Source organism: Phocoena sinus, chromosome 5 (assembly GCF_008692025.1).
Source record: "Phocoena sinus isolate mPhoSin1 chromosome 5, mPhoSin1.pri, whole genome shotgun sequence".
In the NCBI taxonomy this organism is placed as follows: domain Eukaryota; kingdom Metazoa; phylum Chordata; class Mammalia; order Artiodactyla; family Phocoenidae; genus Phocoena; species Phocoena sinus.
Window position 1 is genome coordinate 192,427 of NC_045767.1, and position 24,541 is coordinate 216,967.

The 24,541-nt window shown below is 58.1% G+C and overlaps 1 protein-coding gene across 7 annotated transcripts in view; it reads left to right on the top strand.

Moving 5' to 3' along the window:
* The first annotated feature begins 6,163 nt into the window (after positions 1–6,163).
* The window catches only part of PCGF3 (polycomb group ring finger 3), a 55,425-nt gene continuing 37,047 nt past the window's right edge, over positions 6,164–24,541 (top strand). Inside the window, exons 1-3 of one of the 7 annotated variants that reach the window (XM_032632279.1) lie at positions 6,164–6,376; positions 22,021–22,167; positions 22,504–22,656. The gene's annotated coding sequence lies outside the window, so the exon portion shown is untranslated. Of the gene's footprint in view, positions 6,377–22,020; positions 22,168–22,482; positions 22,657–24,145; positions 24,253–24,541 lie in introns of those variants that run through there. The other 6 variants (XM_032632276.1, XM_032632275.1, XM_032632274.1 and 3 more) reach the window with 6 other exon arrangements.

Below are 24,541 nucleotides of genomic sequence, written 5' to 3' on the forward strand. Positions count from 1 at the left end.
CTCTCAGGAGATGATTTTAGGAAGCAGGAAAGAGTGAGAAGTGAGACACAGGCAGGGAGGAAACACCAGACACAGAGGCACATCAACAGGGCAGCTTGCAGGAAGGGGACTTGATTCCTCCCGGTGCTGGAGGGGTGCAAAACGTGGCTCCAGAGGTGCACCCCCGCTGCCAGCCCACTGTCGGGGGCTGACCCAGGCAGCGCCTCTTCCTCGCCTGTGTGGTCACGGGGGCTTCTCCCCAACACTTGCTGGAGAAGACCTGCGACAGAGACTGAACCGACTTGCTGGCCACTTGAGGGCGCTCACGGGGAATGGTGTGGGGTGAAGCACAGAGCATTGGCTGTACTTGGATTCAGGTTCGGTTTTTTGGTGCGGCCTTTGACCAGAAGGCATGCATGTCTGACCATCTCCCTTTTGGGTTGGCATTACCATTAGGGCTGTGAAATGGCAATATTTTAAATTTTTTATTTATTTTATTTTTGGCTGCATTGGGTCTTTGTTGCTGCGTGCGGGCTCTCTCTAGTTGCGGCGAGCGGGGGCTACTCTTCCTTGCTGTGTGCGGGTTTTTCATTGCGGTGGCTTCTCTTGTTGCGGAGCATGGGCTCTAGGTGCACGGGCTTCAGTAGTTGCAGCACACGGGCTCAGCAGTTGTGGCGCATGGGCTTAGTTGCTCCGTGGCATGTGGGATCTTCCTGGACCAGGGCTCGAACCATGTCCCCTGCATTGGCAGGTGGATTCTTAACCACTGCACCACCAGGGAAGCCTGTTAACTCTATATTTCTTCTTCATGTATTAGCTGGAATATTCACAAAGAAAACAGATCCCTCATCACGTCTTTGGTTACCCTGCGATGCGGTCTGTATCCCCCGGCATGGTGGATGATGGGTTTTCTCCCATCATCTACCAGGTTTGAAAATGACAAGGTGGTTCCTCAGAGCCCTATAGCAACACCACGTTGGGTTTTTAAGTAGCATATGTATTTGTGGTTTAAACATATTTGGTATATTTTAACCTGCTGCCGCTCTTATTCTCTTTGATGCTTAGTGGCCCGCATTTGGCTCCTGGCTCCTGGCCACGGCAGCCTGTGCAGCGCCTTTGCTTCCTGTGGCCTTGTTCGCGTCTTGACCCACGTCCAGGCATGCCCAGCCATCTTCCCGGCCTTTGAACACGTGGGATACAGTTACAGGAACCGTTTTAATGCCTGTTCGACCGGTTCTGGCATTAGCGTCAGCAGTGCGTCTGCCTCAGTGACTGACTTCCGCCCCCACTGCGAGTCGCAGGTCCCTCCTCTGCTCGCCCGGTGAGTGGGACTGGACTCCAGACGCGGGGCACCGTCCTTGTCGAGTGCCTCCCCCCTCACGCTTTGTCCTGGCTGAGGTGGGGCTCCTGGACACACTTGGTCCCTTCCATGTGTTTCCTCTGCAGGCTGACGGGGGCTGCCTTTCTGCTGAGGCGGTGATCTTCTGGCCTGGTGCCTGGCCCCCACGGCTCCTGGGCTGGCAGGACACGCCCAGCCCTCTGTGACCTCCCAGAGCGTCTCTCCTGGCGCCTCTCAGGGGTTCTACGTAGCCCCGGGCAGCTTCCTCCACGCACATCCCTATCAGGGCTCGGCCTGGACTCGGCCCTCCGGACAGGCCCTCCCCTCTGGCCCCCTGCCCTGCAGCCCCCAGCACTTTGGCCTGTGGTCGTCGGCTCGCTCCATTTGTCCCTCTCTGTCGGGAGTCACGGCCTGCACTGCCTGATGTGGTCCAGCGTCTAGCTGCTTCCGGTGGGAGGGTGAGCTCAGCCCCTCCACACACGTGCTGGCCTCAGGCAGCAGAGGCCGGAGGCCGTAGCCACCTGCTGTCGTGGAGCTTTGGGGTCAGTGTTGGCCACCTGTCTTGCTGCGCTGCTGCGTCCCCCTCTGTGCTTTATGAGGGGTCCGGGGAGACGTGAGTCCTGCTCCTGGCGCCACCTTCATGGAAGCCACATGGATTTCTAACACAGGCAGGTACGTGCAACGCATAGTAGTAACCCCGCATTTTGGGTAGGCGGTGGCAGAGGCTGAATACCCTTTTCTCCATCTTGCCCATCTTAGTGGTGTGCCCTGGACACCGTCCTGGAGGCGACCCCATGACGGCATGTACAGGCGTCTGGCCCTCCTTTTACAGCTGCAAGCCCCTGTGTAGAGGGCCAATGGTTTATTAAGGACTTGCACCTGATGCCATGTGGACCGTTCCAGTTTTTTCTATTACAAATTATGTTGCAATCAGTAGCCTTGTTCATGAATCTTTTGCCTTTTTGCCAGTGTATCTTTGGGATAAATTCCTACTTGGTGATTGCTGGGCCAAAGGATAAATGCCCACATCATTTTGCTGGATATGGTCCATCTCCCCTCTGTTCCCACCAACAATACTTGAGATGAGAGTCTCGCCAACAAGGTAGGTGGTCAAGCGCTGGGGTTTGTTGCCAGATTGGTCAAGAGAGGCCTCAGGAGATAGCTGAGCACAGGCCTGAGTGCGGGAGGAGCCATGTGGGCGGCCAGGGAGCGCCACCCAGGCCTGGGAGCAGCTCAGCCGTGGCCGTGAGGTGCGAGGGCCCGGCATGTCCGGGAGGGCCGTGGACGCCAGGCCAGAGCGGGGGCAGGGCCCAGGCCCGAGGCAGGACCTCAGGACGTGGAGCAGCTGCTGGGCTGCTGCACAGAGGCGTGCTGCACGCTGACCCAGGCGTTGAGGGGGTGGCCCACTGGCTGCCCTGTCCGCGAGAGACCGGGGGTCGGGGGCGGAGGCTGTGACACCAACCCAGACGGAACAGGTGGGCTCGGGCCGGGGCAGCAGCCGCTGCAGAGGCTGAGCGCCACGGTTGCATTAGGCAGGTTTGAAGATAGAGCTGAGAGGACTTCCCCATGAACTGGCTGTGGGAAAACAGAAAGAGAAGAATCAGGCATGAGTCCAAACGTCTGTGGCCCAGTAGCAGAAAAGATGGCACGCCGTGGGCTGAGACGGGCAAGTTCACCATCTGCAGTTCAGAGGGACACAGCGGTGCACAGACGCCAGTGAGAGCGCTGGCCAGGAGCGGCTGCAGGGAGAGGAGGGGAGGTCGGCTCGGGGGCAGAACACGGGGCAGTGGGCCAAGGGGAAAGTGTTTCCAGGAGAAGAGAGCAGCGCGGAGGGGCAGAGATGACGATGGATGCAGTCCACAAAACCTGGGGAGACCTGGACCAGAGCATTTTCCTGGGGGAAGGCAGAAGGCTGCAGGGTTAAGAGATGAAACAGGGAGGGAAATTGGGGCGGGCGAGTGTAGACAGCACTTCTGAGGAGTCGTGCTATATGCAAAGACGAGCAGAGCAGCTCTAGGTCAAGAGAGATCCTGTTTGTTCTGTTCTGTTGTTCAGATGGGCAGCCTCACCGGAATGGCCCACCAGAGGGGAAGGGGACACAGGTCCATCGGAGAGGGGCAGGGACGAGGCCCCCGGGGGTGGCTAGGAGGCAGAGGAGAGAGGACCGCTCGCCCTCTGGGGAAAGGGGAGGCGTGGGCGTGGTGGGGTGGGGTCACCTCTCACTGCTTCTGTCCTGGTTTCTGGCTCCTTCTTTTTGTTCCGCCCTATGGGGTATATCCACACAAGGTCACCTGTAGACTTCCGTGAGTTCTGACGCATATACACAGTCAGGAGCTTGTCACCACCATCAACACAACACACATTTCCATCATCCCAGGTGTCCTTGGGCCCCCGTCACCTCCACTCTTACGCTTTTGCTCTGAGCGAGGCCCCTGGACGGTTTCGGGCAGAGGAGGGACATTCCTTGGCTAATGTGTTATGAGAGTTACTCTTTCACGTTAAGAATAGATTTGGGGCCCAAGGACAGAAGCAGAAGGCCGGTGCTGAGCTGATTCTCCAGCTGGGGGAGGTGCTTGGCCTTGGGCCTGGGGGGTGGGGGTGGGGGTGCCGTGGCAGATTCTGAGGGGTCTACTGACAGCCCACGTCAGTAGAGCTTGGAGGCAAGGACCCCGGTGCCTCGGCTCAGCAGGCAGGAAGGAGCCCTGCCATGGGGCTGTGGGAAGGCCAGGGGTTGACCTTCTGACATCAGAGCCTGAGTTCCCTAAAGATATCCCAGCAGAGATGTGGCCAGGCAGCTGGACACCGGAGCCCAGAGTTCAGGGTCAAGGTCTGGGGTGTTGTCACCGATGAGGTCACCTAGGGAAACAGGCGGGCAGCGCAGATGTCTGGTGTGCATCCCCAGCAAGAGGCCCTAGGCCTGGAACGAATCTGGAACCGTTGCCACGCCTCACACACTTGCTCCTGGCTCTGCCCCATCTGCAGACAGGTGGCCACGGTGTCACAGGGTTGTCAGGTGACTTCCTGGGGCCACTTTGCCCTCAGCGTAGGGCTGCTCCCACTCTGCTGTCCCCTGGGCCTCCACTTCCGACCTGGGTCACCTGAGCTCCCATTGTACTGGAAAACAGAAGCAGCTAGAGGAGACCATGCATCAGGGTCTTCCCCTCCCCCCCAACGTGAAGGGCTACCAACTGCCCCCTGCATCCAGTCCCCAGTCCTAGGTGGGGACCTCAGCTCATGCAGCGTGGTCATTCTCCCCCTGTACCCAGTCAGCACCACTGAGGTCACCAGGGCTCCAGTCCAAATATCAAACTGTCTTCTCCTCCTGGCCTCCAAGCCCCATTTGTGGCTTCCATCTACAACCTTGAAAAGTTGTCTTATATTTGCCCTCCTCCTTTGAGCAATCTGTTTTCACCCCAACAATGCATCCACACTGCACTGGCCATGGCCCCGGAGGGGCCTCGCTACCCTCATCCCTCCAGCAGCCAAATGTACATCACTCACCCCTGGGGTCCTCTTCCCCAGTCTGCTCCATCTGGGTCTTTCTCACTGGCTCCTCCTGGACTCCTGGGTTTCTCCACTGGGAGGGCTGCAGGGGGCTTGGTCCCCCATCCCTCACTCGCTCCCTTGACCATCTCATCATCTCCAGACACTGCAAGCTCACACTGCACTCCTGCAGCCCCCAGCCTCACGGCAGTCCCAGCTGGGGGTCTAGCGACATCACCTCCCCAGGTGGTCAGCAGCTGCCCACCCCTGCCTCCTCTCAGCAGTCCCACCCTTCCCGCCCTCCAGGACACCACCAGGTGTAGCGCCCTGGCACCCCTGCGCTGCCTTCTGCTCCAGCCTCGCCCCCGCAGACACAAGGCAGCGGGACGCCAGTCCCGTGCCCACAGCCCTCTGCTCAGACAGCCCAGGCACCTCGCATCTGACCTCATCTCCAGCCTCTCTGTGCCCTCTAGCTTTGGGGCTGGTCTCTGGAAAGCATCCTCCACAACCCCCTCCTACTTCGGGGCCTGAGGCTGGCTGGACTTCCTGCCTGTGAACCGGCCCCATCCCCAGACACTTGCAGGGCTCGCTCCCTGCGGCCCTTCCGTGCCCATTCACTCTATGTAACCAACTCCGGACACCCACTGCCTACCCCACCCGGCTTGTTTCCCACAGGACACCGCATTCACGTTCTCCTCTGTTCTTCCCGCCCCTCCTCGCAGTGCGGACCCCACGAGGGCGTGGACATCACGGTCACTGCTTACAGCTCCAGGGCGGGGCCTGCGGAAAGCCGGAAACAGGGACGAGTTGTGGGGTCTGCCTTGTTGTCTACTGTCCGGGAGCCCGGGAGGCAGGTTCTCTGTCTGAGGCGCCCCCGCTCTTGCCTGGTGCTAGTTCCCAGGAAGAACAGGAATGCAAGAGCAAGACCGCCTCCCTCGGAGGAAACCCCTGGTCCCGGAGCGCCAGCTGCCTGCAGGTTCCAGGGTTCCGCAAGCCGCTCCCCCTCCTGGCGCAGCGCCAGCCGACCACGCCCCGTCCCCGCCTCGGCCCCGCCCCCAGGCCAGGGATCGCCCTACACCTCCTCGAGGCCCCGCCCCACCTCTGGCCCCGCCTCCCCGACCCCTCACGGGTGTCCGCGCAGAGCCCGGCCCCGGGGCTCTCTAGGTCCCTCTCCCTCTGACCCCGCCCCCTGTCCCCACCCACACCTTCTGACCACGCCCCCTCCTAGGTCCCGCCGCGGGCCCCCTCGCCTCTCCAGGTCCCAGGGCCCGGCCCAGCCCGGACGCGCCTGCGCCCTCTGACCACGCCCTGGGCCCCGCCCCGGGACCCACCGACTCCAGGCCCCGCCCCTGCCCCGGCGGCCGGGTGGGAGCCGGTCCGCGCAACGCGCATGCTCCAAGAGCGGCGCCCCCGACTCTGCGCTCGGCTCTGCTCGGGCATTTCCGCCTCTTTGTTTTAAACTCCGGACGGATTTTTTTCTCCTGCTCTTGGGGGGGACCCGGAGGGAGCGGCGCCCCCTCCCTCTCCCGGCGCGGCCCCCGCGTGCGCCCCGCTCGCCCGCAGCTGAGACGGCAGGTCAGTGAGTCCGCGCCCCGCCCGGCCTGGCCCGCGGCGCTCGCTACACAGGCCGCGGCCTCGGTCCGTGTCCGGGCCCGGAAGGCTCCGAACCCTGGTCCGCGCCCCTGCGCCCTCGTCGGCCCGGCCTGCGGATCCCCGACTCCGTTCGGCGGGGCCGGGACCCCGGGCAGGGCCCGACCCCGGGACCGGTCTTCGGGGAGGGACCAGGGAGGACTGGACCCCAGGACGGGTCACCGGGGAGGGACCAGAGAGGACCGGACCCCAGGACGGGGAGGGACCAGGGAGGACCGGACCTCAGGACGGGTCACCGCGGAGGGGCCAGGGAGGACCGGACCCCAGGACGGGCCACCGCGGAGTGACCAGGGAGGACCGGACCCCAGGAATGGCCACCGCGGAGGGACCATGGACCAGACCCCAGGACGGGTCACCGGGGAGGGCTGGACCTCGGGACCCAACAAGAAAAGGACTAGGAAGCACTCACTGTACACTGAGACAGATCACCTAGGAGAGTCCAACCCTGATACGGGTCATGGAGGAGGGTCCAGCCTCACTATGGGTCACGGAGGAGGGCTGGAACCTTAAGACTCAGCAGGAATCAGAGAGAGCTGGACCCGAGACAGGTCACCGAGCAGGGCCAGAACCCAGGAACAGCTGGGACACTGGGACAAGTCACTGAGGAGGCCTGGACGTTAGGATGGGTCACCTGGGGAGGTCTGGACCCCTGGACTGGCCCCCAGTGGGACCAGAATTCTGGAACCATCCTGTGAGCACCTCTGGGACCCTGGGACAGCCTCTCTTTCCCAGGAGGCCATGACCCTGGGACTGTGCCATGTGGAGGGCTCTTGCCTTGTGACAGGCTCCAGGGATGACCCAGGTAGGTCATGTAGGAGAGTCGGATGTTGGGGCAGCCGTGAAGAAGGCTGGCGGTCAGAGAGGGCCACGACCGTGATAAGAGCTGGAACTTGGAGTCAGGTCCCCAGGGAGGCCAAGGCTCTTGAATGAGTCCCTGAGAAGCACTCAGACCCCAAGGGTGGTATGTAAGGGGCGCCGGGACCTCAGGCTGGACCCCCAGGGGATTGGGCCCTGGGGCAGGTTCCAGAGGTGCCCAGAATCTACCCAGCCCACTCAGCTGGACCTGGCTTCTGTAAAGGCTCTGAAGCATCAGGGATCCTGGTCACCTGAGCCCCACAGGTGCAAACCAGCCCTCTCCGTGAGGCCCCTGAGCACCTGGGCCTCACAAACCTTCTGACCTTCAGCAGATGCTGCCTGGGCTGGGCCCTGGGGGTAGGCAGGGTTGAGGCCCATCCTCCCATCTCTGGGGACTCAAGCGGGGGTGGGGGTGGGGGCTCCTAGTCCCCACTGGCTCCATGCCCCAGGCCAGTGCTTTGCCCCTCCCCAGACCCAGAAAGCTGTCCCCTACCCTGTTCTCCCAGTCCCTGCTCCAGGGCTGCCATCCTTTCCTTACCTGGGCCCTGTGGTCAGTGTCAGGCACCTTCAACCACTCCTGTCCTCCCCTCCCTCCAGTGGTGTCACCAAAAGAGCCCCATTCTCAAGGTCTGGAGGTGTTTTCTGTGTCCAGGAATTTCCAGGAGGGGTGGGGTCCAAGCTGGGAGTGTGGGCTGCGGGAAGGGTTTGGAGCCAGACGGCCCAGTGCGTGTCAGGTGAGCCATCAGGCACCTCCTCCACTCCAGGAAAGGACCTTGGGATGGGAGCTTTGCTTCTCTGAAACCTTCGAAGCAGACTTCACTTAGATCTTGCCCGCGTTGTCCTTTAATTTGGAAGTGGGGATGGAGAAGTGCTGCCCTTCGGCTGGGGAAGGGCTCCAGAGTGTGTCCAGTAGGATAATGTTGGAGGAGTTTGAGAGGATGGAAAGCCCAGGCAGGCACTGGCTCCCTGGCATGGGGTGGGCGTGCAGCACATTCATTGCGTGGACGAAAGGCGGGAGTGCTTTCAGAAAGGTCGCCCTGTGTTAGGGTGAGGCACAAGTCTAAAATTCCCAAGGGAGATGCTTGAAGTGGTCAGTTCGGTATTTCATTTCGTGCCATAACTTCACTTCTTGATTACTTAGGAGAAAACCCCTTTGCGTTTTCAGTGTAACATTTCACTGTAACTAAGCTTAAGCGCATGGAAGCCCTGAATAGTCCAGCCTATTTTGATTTGTCAAATGTAACCACACTTGCGACCTTGTTACTCAGTGCTTGCTTTTTCTGTGTGTGTGTGTTTTTTGTTTGTTTGTTTTTTAAATTTACTTGGCTGCGTCGGGTCTTAGTTGCGGCACGCGGGATCTTTCGTTGCGGTGCGCGGGCTTCTGCCTAGTTGTGGCCCGCGGGCTCTTGGGCTCGCGTGGGCTTAGTTGCCCCGTGGCATGTGGGATCTTAGTTCCCCAACAGGGATCGAACCAGCGTCCCCTGCATTGGAAGGCAGATTCTTAACTACTGGACCACCAGGGAAGTCCCTGTGGGTTTTTTTTTTTAACATGTACTTTGCTTTTTAAAAAACTTAATTTGCTTTGTGAAGCTTTGGAAAAGACTTGTAAAACTGGGCATTCAGGTTTGGTTAGGCTCTTTATTTTCCCATTTTTGGATTTCTGAAGGTGTGCTAGTGCTGGATGGTTGTATTATTTATATATTACTGTCCCGCAAATTACCCCAAAATGTAGTGCCTTAAAACGATACCAATTATTATCTCACAGTGTCTGTGGGTCAGGAGTCCAGTCACAGCTTAGCTGGGCCCAGGGTCTCACAAGGCTGCCGTCAGGGTGCCCACCGGCGCTGTGGTCTTGTCTGGAGGTTCATCTGGGGAGGAGTTGCTTCCAGGCTGCTGGCTGGAGACATCTGTGGGGCAGCTCGAGGGCCAGCGACAGGACAAGGGAGCAAGCAGGAGGCCAGTCTTCATGACCTCATCTTGGCAGTGATATCCCATGCCTTTTGCCCTATCCTTTGTTAGAACCTAGTCATCAGGCCCAGCCCACGCTTAAGGAGGAGGAACTCCACAGGGGTGTGCTTCCTGGGCGGGGTGGGCCTGGGCCATCCTAATGCCTGGCATTGATCAGGTGGTGGTAGCTCCTGCAGGGCCTGTGCCTGAGAAGTGCCCTGCAGGTGAATGAACAGAATTGTGCAGAGCTGTGTGCTCAGCCCAAGGTTGCAGCAGCTCCGCTGTCTCTGTAGTTGCTCTGATGTCACCATTGTGATGATGGGATGACGCCGGGGCTTACGCATGACAGGAGAGAAATTACAAATAAGAAAGCTTTTTAGGAATTAACTTAGAACAGCTGTAGCAAGCCATAAGCTCCCCCGCTTCCCACATACAATTAAATTGTAGGTGTGTATGTGTCGGCGACACAGAGTTCTTGGAAGCTTCAAGTACAGCGATTTTAGTTGTTTCTAGAGCTTCATTTTATTCCTGCTAATTATTTTCCTCCAGAAATGATCAACTGACATTTGTAAGACGTTTTTAAGATGTGAGATCCCCAAATGTTTTTATTTGACCTTTGTAGGGAAGGATGCTCCAGGAACCTGTGTGCAAGGGCCTCTTGTGCTCAGCCCGGTGGCTTCTCCTCCCCGGTGCTTGGACTTTGTGGCGCTTGGGCTGGCGCTGCAGCACAGGGCTGTGAAGGGCACCCGTGCAGGGCCCGCACGGGAGGCTCCCTCGAGAGCTTGTCACCACGTGGAGGGAGGTGTCCCCTCTGCCACCCTGCTCTGTGGACCTGCCAGGTTTCCACCCTGCTGGGGTGAGGCAGGGCCCTTTGCCAGTGACTGGAATTATTTATTTGGGTTGTTTGCTTTGGATTATAAAGCGAGGTTTGTTTTGGTCTGTACTGTTACTCTTTAATCTATTAAGTGGCAGGATTTGTTACTTCATTGGAGCTTTATTTGGTTAATGGTCAGAATCGAATTTGAAAATGTAATCTTCTTCTCTATTGAAATATGTTGAGGTTTGGGGACAGTTTCTTACTACCTTTCTGATATTTGCCGTCACTATTGCAAAAACGCTGCACAGTTCATTGTGTGTCAAAAAATGGAACTGTTCTTCAGCTCTACAAGTTGATAGTTTTTCATTGAATTTTAAAAAGTGACGTTTTTAAAAATAACTAGAGGGACTCCCCTGGTGGCACAGTGGTTAAGAATCTGCCTGCCCATGCAGGGGATACGGGTTCGAGCCCTGGCCCGGAAAGATCCCACATGCTGTGGAGCAGCTAAGCCTGTGTGCCACAACTACTGAGACTGTGCTCTAGAGCCCGCGAGCCACAACTACTGAGCCCGCAGGCCACAACTACTGAAGCCCGCGTGCCTAGAGCCCGTGCTCTGCAACAAGAGAAACCATCGCAACGAGAAGCCCACGCACATCAATGAAGAGTAACCCCTGCTCGCCGCAACTAGAGAAAGCCTGCGTGCAGCAACAGAGACCCAACACAGCCAAAAATAAATAAATAAATTTATTTGTTTATTTAAAAAATAAAAATAGACTGTCTTTTCTAATCTGCATGTTTCTCCCTACAGCACTGAATTATATGAAGGCCCAGACGACAATAATGAAACACTTAACATGTGATGAGAGGGTTAAGGCGGGAGCATTGCTTCAGAATTGTCCATTAAATTAAGCAAAACCCTTCATTGAGAAGAACTAAAACTCACTAGAAAATATTGTCCTTAAAAACCAATTGTTAGGTTGACTGGGTTTTTTTTTTGAAGAGAACCTCTAATGCTTAGGTGAATTTAGAGAGTTGAGGTTAACTGGAATTTTTTTTGGGGGGGCAAATGCATCCATATTTGCTGGACTTTGCGACACTAACGGCAAATTCCAGTTGTTTAACACAAAATAAGCAAACAGTAGAAAGCTGTCCACAGACTTCTTGACCTGTGTGGGTCGTGTCAGCTGCTATATTTGCTGATTCTTAGCAGGGCCTGGCATGTAATAGGTGCTCAATGAAGAATACCTAAAAGCTGACCTTGTTGTTCCCTTTTGTGGCCCTGTTCTTAAGGTGTTCTGTGTATTAACACCTTCAGTCTTTTTTTTTTTTTTAATATTTATTCATTTATTTGGCTGTGCCGGGTCTTAATTGCGGCATGTGGGATCTTCTAGTTGTGGCATGTGGGATCTAGTTTCCTGACCAGGGGTTGAACCTGGGCCCTCTGCATTGGGAGCGCGGGGTCTTACCCACTGGGCCATCAGGGAAGTCCCAACACCTTCGACCTTAAAGTCACCCCAGGCTGCTCTCTGCTCACCCGCACGTGCGTGGCGAGGACATGCAGGCACAGGGCATGGTCACAGGTAGTGAGGAGCAGAGGAGGGTTAGCCTATTCTTTTCTTCTCAAGTAATTTACTCTTTTTTACTGAAGTGTTTGAGAAAAAAAACACAGTGGAGAAAAACCAGAAGAATTAGCCAACTCTTCTGCCCTCCCCTAGATCCAGCAGTTACTTATGTTTTGCTTATCTCTTTTTTAAATACATATTTATCCTTGAATCATCTGAAAGGAGCTGCAAACCAGCTGCCACGTTCCGTAGGTAATTCAGAGCACGGAGGTCCTTGTAAGAGGATGGTCTGCACACGACTGTAATGTCATGACCACACCTGAGAAGTAGACACTTATTCCACATACTGGCTAATTTCCTGTCTACTTTCAACTCTCCCCGGTTGTCTCAACAGTGTCTTCCAGGGCATTTTCCCTGAACCAGACGCAGTTCCCCGTGGGGCACTGGGGGTCATGCCCCCTGTAGTGTCTTTTATTTCAGGCTCCCCACTTTCCCCATACAGCATCGACTTTCCCAGGCCATCTGAGTTTTTCTGATTCTTCACTTATGGTGTCGCGCACCTTTGTCTGTTGTCCTGTTGACTCTGTGGACTACAGGGGGTGAGCCGGAGGCTGGGCCAGGCTCTGGGTTGAGCTGGCTTCTCAGGCACTGTTGTGCTTCGTGCCGTGCTGTCAGGTTGTGGCACCACTCGGCCAGCGCTACTGGTCACACTTCTCGTGCCTCGGTTCCCGGGGCCCTGTGGGCTGGGCTGAGTCTCCAGGGAGCAGAGACTGTTGGGGAGCCCAGGGGAGTCGTGCCTTCGTGCTGGAGAGCTGCCCTCGCTCTTGCAAGAGGGTGAATCCATCAGCCGCCTCCATCTGTGTCTGACGGGGAGGTGTCCTGGAGCCACTGCATCACTTCTTGCGGGCACATGGTGGTGAGTCCCACTCCAGTCAGCTTTGTTGCTTTTAGCAGACTTTATAAAAGGTTTAGGGCTTCCCTGGTGGCGCAGTGGTTAAGAATCCGCCTGCCAATGCAGAGGACATGCGTTCGAGCCCTGGTTCCGGAAAGTCCCACGTGCCGCAGAGCAACTAAGCCCGTGTGCCACAACTACAGAGCCTGCGCTCTAGAGCCCGCATGCCACAACTACTGAGCCTGTGCACCACAACTTCTGAGACTGTGTTCAAGAGCCCGCATGCCACAACTACTGAAGCCCGCGTGCCTAGAGCCCGTGCTCCGCAACAAGAGAAGCCACTGCAATGAGAAGCCTGCGCACCACAACAAAGAGTAGCCCCCGCTCACCACAACTAGAGAAAGCCCGCGCACAGCAATGAAGACCCAGCACAGCCAAACGTAAATAAATAAATTTATTTAAAAAAATATATATATATATGTAAAAGGTTTAGTGGGTAGAAATTTTTTGAACTTGTTACAGGAAATAGGGCTTCTGCTATCGCAGAGAAACTGCCTTCTGCATGCTGGAGCTGGGAGCTGCTGGAGGCAGACGGGTTTCCCTGGCGTTTCACTGAAGGGGCCCGGAGAGCATGCCTCAGCGTGGCTGCGGGACAGAGCGTTGCGGGCTGGTTTCTGTTGTTTTAATTAATTTATTTATTTATTTTTGACTGCATTGGCTCTTCGTTGCTATGCGCGGGCTTCAGTAGTTGTGGTGCATGGGCTCAGTAGTTGTGGCGCACGGGCTCTAGAGCGCAGGCTCAGTAGTTGTGGCGCACGGGCTCAGTAGTTGTGGCTCGCGGGCTCAGTAGTTGTGGCACACGGGCTCAGTAGTTGCGGCACACGGGCTCAGTAGTTGTGGCACGTGGGCTCTAGAGCGCAGGCTCAGTAGTCATGGCTCGTGGGCTCTAGAGCGCAGGCTCAGTAGTTGGCGGCGCACGGGCTTAGTTGCTCCGCGGAATGTGGGATCTTCTCAGACCAGGGCTCAAACCCATGTCCCCTGCATTGGCAGACAGATTCTTAACCACTGCGCCACCAGGGAAGCCCTTCACAGGGTGGTTTAAACAGCAGGCATTTATTTCTCACAGTCCTGGAGGCTGGGGTCCAAGCTCAGGCCACTACCAAGTGGGTTTGGTTCCTGGTGAGGACCCGCATCCTGGCCTGCAGACGCACCTTCTTGCTGTGTCCTCACAGGCACACAGGGAGCCTGCTGAGCCCTTCCTCTCAGGGCACCAATCCCATCCTGGCCCCACTGTCCTGAATCTCAACCTCCCAAAGGCCCCATGTTTGGAGATGGGGGTTAGGGCTTCAACACATGAATTTTGGGGGCACAATTCAGTCCATACCAGGGGACACAATTCAGTCCATACCAGGGGACACAATTCAGTCCATACCAGGGGACTCCCGCTGCTTCCATGTGCTTGTTAACCTGATCCTGGTCTCTAGAATTGGGAGAATACTTGCCTAGTGAGAATATTTCCAGAGTTGGTGGTGACTCTGTATTTTACATGCTTGGGACTTCTGCCAGCATCGTCCATTTCTCTAAACACTATTGTCTTCGTTTTCTATTGCTGGAAAGCAAATTGCCACAAACTTAGTGGCTTAAGAGGACACCCAGTTATTAGTCACAGTTCCACGGTCAGGAGTGCAGCCGGGTGTGGCTGACTCTTCTGCTCAGGGCCTCAGAGGCTGAAGTCAGTGTGTGGGCCAAGCTGCAGCTCTTGTCTGGGACTCACCGCTGGGGACTGCCCTCAGCTCCTAGAGGCACCCCCGTTTTTTGCCCAGGGGGCCATGGGCAGTTGACAGACCATGTTGCTTTCTGCCAGGTCAGCAGGGCTCATCCCTCTGACCTTCTTTTCTGCCACCAGCTAGAGAAAACTCTGCTTTGAAAGACCATGCAATTTGGTCAGGCCACTGGATACCCGCCCTGTGTTAAGGTCAGCTGATTTGAGACCTCAATTACATCTTCAAAAACCCCTTTACAGCAGTATGTGGGATAGTAAGGCCAGAGGTTTGTGTACACTGGGGCCCAGAATCCTGGGGCCTCTCAGAATTCTGCCTACCATAGTCTCCCCTCTGGCCCCCCTAAATTTCATATCCCCCAAATGCAAAACACACTTGCCCCTCCCTTCCAAGCTTCCGCAGAGTCTCATCCCCTGGATCACCTGTCTGGTGCAGCTATGAACCAGCGAGGTGGGCGCTGTGCCCGCCCCGTAGCACCACAGGGCAGACATGCCAGCAGGTGCAACTGTTATAGTTCAGACGCGGGAAGTGGGGGGGTGACAAGGAGTCGAGCTGCCACGCAGTTCTGAGACCCTGTGGGGATCCCGGCCCAGGTCTGTGGTTCCGCCCGTGGTTTTTTCATGAAGGGGCCCCATGTCTGCTGTGGAGTAGTGTCCGCAGCCAGCTGCCTGCCAGTGGAAACTTGGGGTCCCCCAGTCCTTTCGTGGCATTTTTCGTGGCTCTCCAAAGCTTGGATCTGAGTGGGAAATCGATGTGATTTTGCAAATACAGTCTGTTTCAGGCTACGTTCTAACTGCACCTTCCCTTTGGCCTCACTTTGTCTGACGTTACTGTCCTGGCCCAGGTTCTCAAGGGCTGGGCCTGATCCCCGCACCCTCCTTGGCCCCCTGTCTTCACCCCCGTCCTGTCTAGAGGGCTGGTGCTGGGCGTGCGGGGTCCCTCGCCCTGTCGCCCTGTCTGCACGGTGCCCTGCCCCCCAGGGTCAAAGTTGGGGCGTCCCTCCACGTGGTTGTACTCGGTCCCAGTCAGAGCGGCCCAGCCTGCTCATCACTGCACCTGTGCTGACACGTGAGCGCCTGTTGGCACGTAACACGTGCTCAAGGGCATTTTTTGTTTTGTTTTGTTTTGTTTTGTTTTTTTGTGGTACGTGGGCCTCTCACTGTTGTGGCCTCTCCCGTTGTGGAGCACAGGCTCCGGACACGCAGGCTCAGCGGTCATGGCTCACGGGCCCAGCCGCTCCGCAGCATGTGGGATCCTCCCGGACCGGGGCACGAACCCGTGTCCCCTGCATCGGCAGGCAGACTCTCAACCACTGCGCCACCAGGGAAGCCCTCAAGGGCATTTTTTGAAGCAGTGTTTGAGCGCGTTTCCTGAGACCTCTGAAAGTTCGCACTTGGTCGGTAGTTCGGCTGGATGTAGAATCTACCTTAAAGTTGTCTGTCTTTGGACCTTGGTAAGAGTCACCGCTTTGCCCCGTAGAGTTCGGTGTTGCAGGTGAAGAGTCTGGTGCTGGCTGACTCCTGCCCCGCGTGGGGCACCTCCTTTCCTCGGAACCTTTAGGATCCTTCCTGGTGCCCGTGACGGCTTCAGATGCGGGGACCTGGTTGGATATGGGTCGGCACTTGGTCCCTTGCCGTCTGATTCTTCCAGCTGGGGAAATACTTGAATCACTTTTTCCAAGTCATGAAATACTGCCTGTAAACGAGCATGGTGGATGACACAGGAATACACAGGTGCTCATTACCCAGCCTGAGAAGTAAAGCGTGAGACTGGACGTCAAGGCCCTTCTGTCTTCTTTTTCTGAAACACCTGTTAGTTGGATGTTGCATCTCCTCTCTTTCCTGTCTTTTCTACCCTTTGGAAAGATTTTCTCAACTTAAAAAAATATATTTATTTGGCTGTGCCGGCTCTTTGTTGCAGCACGTGGGATCTTTCATTGCAGCACGCAAACTCATAGTTGTGGTACGCGGGGTCTAGTTCCCTGACCAGGGATCGAACCCGGGCCCCCTGCATTGGGAGTGCGGAGTCGTACCCGCTGGACCACCAGGGAGATCCCAGGGTTTTCTCAACGTTATCATACAGTCCTTCTGTTGAATTTTCAGTGTTGCTGGTCACATGGCTGACTCTGTAGTCTAGGGAGGTGGGTGATACAGAATCAGTAAGTTACAGGTGTGGGGGTGGCAGCTCAGAGTCCTGTGCTGGTGGGCACAGACCTTAGACAGAGGGGCCTCAGAAAGCTCGCTAGGGAGGTGGCACTGGAGCAGAGGCTTGTTGGGGGTGACGGAGGGCCCACGAGGCCGTCGGAGAGAGAACGTCCCAGCAGAGAGTGCAGTAATGCGAGGACCCCGAGGAGGGACTGCACTTAGAATGTTCTAGACCCCAAGGGGGTCCACCGTGGCCGTCGTGGAGGAAGGTGGCCTTGGGGCCTCGTGGGCCACCGGAGGCCGAAGCTTTCCCTGAGCCTTTGCAGGATTTCACACTGGGGACCCCTCGAGCCGTGTTGGGGTCAGTGTGGCCCGGCGTGGACGGCCCGGGAGCGGGGCAGGTGTGAGCACAGAACCCTGCGGGGCCGTCCACCTTTCAGGCCTTGCTCAGACCCAGCGCTGCTACCAGAGTGTGAGTCCCGCAACCCACTGTGTGCCAGGCACTGTCATGGGTGTGGGCTCGCCTGGTGAGCAAGGCCGCCGGGGCCGCAGGGAGAGCAGTGAGGCCATGGGGCCGGGTCGGCCGGGCAAAGGGCCTCGGGGGGCCCGACAGAGCGGGGCTCCTCTCGTGCACCCGCCCGGGGCACCGGGGTGGCCTGTCCAGCTCGCCTGGGTGCAGTCGGGGGCGGAGCTGAGCACAGCCTCCGCGCGGAGTGGCTGGTCTTGAGAAGAGGGTGTCGGTGGGGAGCAGAGGCCGGCAGTTTGGTGAAAGGAGGAGGAGAAGGTTTCCCAGAGTGCTTGGGTGCCAGCTGACTGGACAGGTCTTACTTCCTGGGCACCGGCTCTGGGGCGGGCACCCTGCTGGACGTGGTGCCCCGTGGTGAGGACACGGCCTCGGCCCTGCCGGGGGCGCCAGCACAGACACCGAGGGTGATGACAGCGTGGGGACAGGACGGCGAGCGGGTTAGGACTGGGGCTTGGGTGGCCTCTCCGGGAGTCTTGGGGTCTCTGGTGGCCGCCCTGAGGATGCAGTGTCAGGCTGCCAGGGAGCAGCACGTACACAGCTGAGGGGTGGGCAAGGCCAAGGGGAATGGAGCCGACGTGGACGGGTGCCGTCGCGGACACTGACGTGGTCAGGGCGGAACGTGGAGGGAGGGCACCCCTTGTCAGCAGTCGGGTTCCTTCGGTTGGTTTATTCAGGGGTGTGTGTCTGGTTTGGCTGCTCAGGCTTCTCTGTGGAGAAGTGATCGGCGGTGCCGTGGTTGAGGGGGCCGTCCGGACAGGAGCCACGGCATCATCCAGGGCTGGGCCACGGGCGCAGAAGGCCGCGGAGGCTGTGGTGTTGGGGCGAGGCTGGGAGAACGGCCCTCCGGGCACAGGTGGCCTCCACAGTGGGCGTGTCCCCGGAACGGCCGCCCGCACAGAGCCGCGGCCACAGCGCCTCGCGGCAGCCTTGTCCCCACAGCCCCGAGGGATGCAGGCAGGTTGCCCGCTGTGGGCGAGGGGCCGGGCGTCAGGGCAGGCGTCGCTCAGACAGAAGGAGTGAGCCACCGTCCATGCGCCGTCCATGCGGCCGCTCGGCGAGGCTCAGGACGGCGGCCTGCCCCGTGCACACAGCTTCCAGAGTCAGGGCCCAGGCGGTCCTTTAAAGTACGTGCCGTTGTTATTTGTCAGGCGTTCCGCGGTGCAGCTGTTTAATGAGTTGACAGGCTGCTGTGAGCAATTCTTTGCCAATAAATTTGATGACCCGTTTCCTAGGAAAGTATAACTTAGCAACGCTAACCCCCAAATAAATAGAAAACGTTAAGGTTCTCATCAGATAGGTGAACGGCGGGAAGCATGACCGGGGTGGGCTTGTGTGGGGAGGCAGTTCTTTCTCCGGGGGTCCTGAGGGGAAGGGGATGGGACTGGCTGAGGCCAGCGCCTCTGGGTGGGGCCGAGGGGGCCCCCGGTCACATGTGGCCATGGCCGCGGTCGGAGACCGCGGACTGTGCCCAGTGCTGAGTGCTAGCGCATCCTCGCGTTTTGTTCGTGTGTCACAAGGGTCTGAGGATGCACTTGAGTGAGAATGCGGGTGTGCGTGTGTTCGAAGTATCGGAGGGAAGTGCACAGTTACGCTAGGAACAGCAGTAAATGTTGGGTGGTTAGGGTTGTAGGGCTTTCTCCTTAATTACGTTCAGTAAAGAATTCCAGGTTGTGATTAGTAAATGCGTTTATGCTGCAAAACAAACCCAGTGCATTTCCCTAGAGGACGAAAAGGGATAACGTAGGTGTAATACAAGGGCAGCGGTGCAGGGAAGACCCCTCAAACATGCTGTGGAGTCAGGGGCGGGGGCGGGAGCAGGGCAGACAGGGTGGGCAGTGATCCGAGGTGAGTGGACAGGAAGGCAGGGCCTCTTCTCGCAGGCGCAAATGCCCCTGGCACCCGGGGTGAGCCTGAGAGGTGTGGGGAGCGCGGCCTGGCCCTTCTGCAGTGTCGGGCTGGGGTCGGTCTCCATGACCTGCTGCTTCCCCCGTCTCAGGGGCCACATGAGAGGGGTCAGCTGGGCTGCAGAGTGGGCAGTGGCCTTGGAGATTGGGGGCGTTGGCGCGGTCCTTGTCACCGGAAACTTGTCGAGAGCAGATCTGTGGGGTAGGGGACGGAAGACGGGAGGGAGAGGTCTGAGCGGGTGGGTGGGTCCTGTCGAGGGGGTCCCGTCGGGAGGGAGGTATGGAAGTTTCTGGAATGAGAAGGGCTTGCTGGGACCGTCAGAGCCCTCGAGAAGCAGAGTGGGGACTGGATCAGCCTGGATACCAGAGAAGGGGGTGTGGAAGCTGATATTCTATCCCCAGGGAGGAGAGAGAAGGGTCCCCTTGGAAAGCGGGTGCTGCGGGGGTGCAGGGGGAGTGGGGAGGTGGGAAGAGGCCACCTGGCAGTGTCCGGGCCCCTCGGGGGAGGCCAGGCCTCCTGGAGCGTTGGTGTCCTGGAGCGTCTGGCCAGTCACGAGCCCCCCAGGGGTGCTGACTTCCTGCCGTAGACCGCGTCCAGAGGACTCGGGACGCTCAGCCGCGCTGCTCCCCGCGGCGGCTGCTGGGAAGAGAGCTGTGAACGTCAGGCATATCTAGTGGATATGTGTGTTGGTGGCCCTTAAATGGAGAGCTTTTATCAGGCGTGGACAGTCACGCTGAGGGCTGTGTGAAAATCAGGAACGGGTGATGAGTTTCGTCAGATGATTTCTGTGCGTCTTCGGGAGGACCTTATCATTTCCCTCCTTTAGCTTTTGTCATAAATTCCATGCGTTCCTTACACGAGTCCCTCGTATTCTGGGCTGGCCCTCCTGCACACCCCGGAGGAGGTGTCACGGTTGTCACTTGTCTGTCCCCCCGTTCCACTCCGGTGTAGGCCTCACGCAAGAGCCGGGAAACTGTCTCAAGGATTCTCTGGGTGGGTCTGTGTGGGAGGGGGCTCCCACAGGTTTGGTAGAACCGGCCTGGGTCAGCTTCCTTAGGACTAACTCTGCAGGTTCTGTTTCCACTTGCCTCAGTTCTGCTGAGTTGGTTTTCTAGGAATTTATCAGTTTCTCACGAACTTCCAACTCGACTGGCGTGGAGCTGTTCATAAAGTTACATTATTACTCAGACGTCACCTTCTCAGTGAAGTATTCCCGGCCACCCTGTTCTCCCGACCCCTTTCCCTGCTCTGGTTGGTCGTGTTTGTCACCTTTGACATCTAAATAATGTACCTGTTCGTGGCGTTTATTATTTATTGTCTGTCTTCCTCCGTGAGAATGTGGGCTCTAGGGATTTGTGTCTTTTTTGTTCACTGCTGTCTAAGAACTCATGTCAAGCATCTATAACTGTGAAGCTGGCCACACTGAGATTAAATCAAACTGAGTACACTGAGGCGCTGCGCTCACACTTGGCCAGAGTTCAAGGGCTCGGTGGCCGCCGTGTGGATGGCAGGTGGAGCAGTTTCCACCCTCACGGGCTCTGGTCTACACCCCACAGGGGCTCTGGTCTACACCTCCCGGGTTCTGGTCTACACCCCACAGGGGCTCTGGTCTACACCCCACAGGGACTCTGGTCTACACCCCACGGGGCTCTGGTCTACACCCCACAGGGGCTCTGGTCTACACCCCACAGGGGCTCTGGTCTACACCCCACAGGGACTCTGGTCTACACCCCACGGGGCTCTGGTCTACACCCCACAGGGGCTCTGGTCTACACCCCACAGGGACTCTGGTCTACACCCCACAGGGGCTCTGGTCTACACCTCCCGGGTTCTGGTCTACACCCCACAGGGACTCTGGTCTACACCCCACGGGGCTCTGGTCTACACCCCACAGGGGCTCTGGTCTACACCCCACAGGGACTCTGGTCTACACCCCACAGGGGCTCTGGTCTACACCTCCCGGGTTCTGGTCTACACCCCACAGGGACTCTGGTCTACACCCCACTGGTGTTCTGGTCTACACCCCACAGGGGCTCTGGTCTACACCCCACGGGGCTCTGGTCTACACCCCACAGGGGCTCTGGTCTACACCCCACAGGGGTTGTGGTCTACACCCACGTTCGGGTCTCCTCTTTGTTCTCTTGTAAGTGCCTTTTAATCTCCCTGAATAACTGACCCACTTCCTCCCTTTCTTCCTTTTTCTTGTAAAAGTTAATTGAGCTTTAAAGACTAGTTACTAAAGCATGCAGTTATGGGAAAACTTGGAGAGGAAAAGTGGTATAAGTTGGGTGTAATACGAATCACTTGAGTATCAGGCCTCTTGTCCCAGGTGCCTCTCGTGGTTTCGGGGCCCTGGTGCTTTCCACCCCTGCTTTTCAGCAGGGAGCAGCCCCCGGGCCCTGCCCCCTTCCCCCCTGATGGGTGGGGAGACCTCGGGCTTCCATGAGGAGGGGCGGCATGGGCAGACGAGGGGGGGTCCACCGAGCTTCTGGACGCCCAGCCACCCCACCCCTCAGACCTCTGAGAGCAGCTGGCGGCTCTCTGGTCCCGCAGCTCCCGTTGCCCCGAGTTGAGGCCAGGTCCTTCCGGGGGCCTTGTGCTACCGATTCAGCGCCGCCCTTCCGCTGCCCCTTGGTTGGTGCCGCCCGTCCTAGCCCCTCCCCCGTGCTTGCCTGTGCTCACCTGGCTGAGGCCTCAAGGCCCCACGCGAGCCTGCACGGGCCCGCTCCATCCCCACACGCTGCTGTATCTGTCGTCCGTGCGGCCCAGAGCCCGGCTCGAGCCTGTGGGCGTCCTCGTTCCGGGTCACTGAGTGAGCGGCCCGGGGGACACCTTCACAGGGCGTGAGATGCGAACAGCATCACAGAAGTTAAATAACACGGTTCGCTCTCCCCGGTGTCCCTGAGGCCCAGCCTCCCACTAGGTCACCCTGAAGCCCACCGTCTCCCCAGGAGCTTTCCGGGGCCCTTGTCCTGCTGTCTTGGTCCCCAGAGCACATGGTGCAGCCCCTGCATGCCCCCAGCTCCCAGCAGCCCCTGGGCCTCGGTGCCACCAGGCTGCCACCAAGACCTGCCCCTGTCTCCGTGGCCCGTGCCTTTACTGTCAGCCAGGCTTGTTTTTCTTTTGGTTGTTTTAAGCAGGTAAAGGAAGAGACCTGTTCACCTGAGCAGCCGAAGCTGCTGGTCCGGGGAGCCAGGCTCTGTGTGGACCGCACGTGTGGGTGACGCCTCGTCCCGTGTGTCTCCACAGGCTTCAAAATGTAGCGGAGGATCCGGCTGTGTGTACAGGTAAATGCGGTGTAAACTTTGATCTTCCTCTTCTTTCAGTGCATGTGAATTGATTAAATTTACCTTGAATTACACCTTATGAGTCTGTTGTAGCCATAGAAAAAGTCAGTGCCTTGTAACTCCTTTAAAATTTAACGTGTGACAGCTCCAGAGCAGATTAGGGCACAATTATTTATACATATTCAAGTTTTCTCTTGATTAACGTTTCTGATCGACTCTGTTCCACTGTTTGCTACGTGGGACTCATCTAAAACTTCTAGGGAGACTGTAATTACAGGGCTGTGTGCGTCACATAAATGACACGAAATTGAATAGCAGGTGCCGTTTCTGTGCTAGAAAATGGAAAGACAGCGAGAGACACAAGGCAGGCACAGACGTGACGAGCCAGAGCGCGGAGGGCACGGCGGACGAGGAGTGACCGCGTTGCACCCGTAGCCGGAAGCGTCCGATGCAGAGGCAGCAGGAGGGGACAGACGGCCTCGCAAGGAGGTGGGAGATGCGGCCTTCTCCAGGCGGGCCTGCTGTCCCAGGAAGTGTCCGAGCTACTGCCTGGGCCCCACAGTTGGCGGGGGAGCACGGGACCCAGAGCCTCGAGCCGCCATCCTTCTCTGTCTGGATGGGCGCCCACCTGGTGTCTGGTGTTGGGTGTCGGATGCTGTGCAGGGCGGCCTGGGGACCATACCGCGGCGGTGGTGACCGTGAGCGTTGGCCCCTCACGACGGCAGCTGCTTGTGCGCCTGAGGCCGGCATGGAGGCCCCGTGTGGGCACAGAGCTGGCTGCCCAGGCCCCTTGGCGGGCGCTGCGCCTGGACAGCCTGGCCCCCTGTCTGGCCTTAGCTTTTACGACCCTGATGGCATTGCAGAGTGACCTCTCCCCTGGGGACTCGGGGTGGGGGACCCTCTGGCAGGAGTCCTGCCAGGGGTGCTGTGTCCTTCTCCGTGTGATGGTTGGCCGGTCCTCACCTAGGTGTCACCTGGTCACCCAGTCAGGGACCTCTAGGGCTTTCTCCTCTGAGGGTCCCGCCCTCCCTTGGGGCTGATGAGTGTTTGGTGGGGAGAAGCTTGGAGCCTTTAGGAACCTTCACTTCCTTGGCGAAGTCTCGCTGCTGCTGACCACCCGCCGAGGATTCCTGAGCGAGTGGTCACTGCAGTTGTCCTGGGGTGGTGACCTTGCAGCCCTCCTTCCACTTATCAGCTCCCATTCTGTGAGGAAGGGCGTCCCTTGTCTGTCTGTCTGTCTGTGTAGCCTCATGGGCCTCTGTTATCCTGCCGTGGTAAGCAGTGATGGTAGTTGTTCCCCATCTGAGCACAGTGGGGCCCCAGGTCCTGCTATGCTCCTTGCCCAGCCCGGAGTTGGCTGCGTGTCCAGGCAGCGCTGGCCCCTTGCGGCACACGTGGTGTGGGCATGCCAGGTCCTAGGGCTGCCCAGGAGTGGTCACTTCCGGGCCCTCCCAGCAGACAGAACTGGGAGTGAGTGGGTGAGTCCACACTCGTGTGCGTACACGTGTACCTGTCTGCCTGGTTGCCACTAAACACGAATTCACACTGACCCCAAGCCCCGTCTGTGTGACTTTGGAGCTGGTTTTGGTTGTGATGTGGCTGTGGGTTGGTGACGTGTGTGAACAGCACCCAGTGAGCCGAGGGCACACTGCTGGGCTCGGTCGTGCCGGTGGTGGACGGCGCACCCTGGGCCTCGGCGTCCAGCGGGGACGTTGCCCAGTCAGTGCTCTCCCGTCTCTGCTTTGCTTCCCTTGGGAATGACTAGAGTTTCTCTCTTTTAGATTATTTCCCATTACTTCCTGCCCCACGAGGCGTGTGGGCCCTTCTTCACGGAGCCGGTCCGAGTGGGTGCGAGTGGTCAGGCCAGGCCTGGCACAGCACGTGGTGACCATGACACCAGAGCGAGTGGGCCTCGCAGACGTGGGCTCGTTTCCCGTGGGTCGGCCCGTGGGGCCCCTGTGAGAACCACCCCTTTTAGTCTCTCCTGACAGCTCAGAGCCCACTGCAGGGGCCGAGGGAGAGGTGTCTCTAGTGGGGACCACGCGTCGGCTCGCGCCTGTGATCGAGGGGAGAGGAGAGACTCGGGTGAGAACCGCGAGTGTCTGCCTCACGTCTTACTCTCTGTGAATAAAGTCGTAGGGCGTTCTTGCTGGTTTAGAGGCTCTCTCGCTTTATGGGTGAACTGAGCCCGGCAGCCTTGCTGGTTGCGTCAGTCTGCGCTGACAGTCGATTCCACTGGGTTTCAGTGCAGGTGACGATTTAGTCTCCAGGGGGCCCCGCCCGCCCAGCCTTTTCCTTCCCTCTGCCTTCGGGCAAACAGTGTTAAGCCACGGGAGCCCGTGCGCTGTGGCTGCTGGGCGAGGCGGCACTGTCC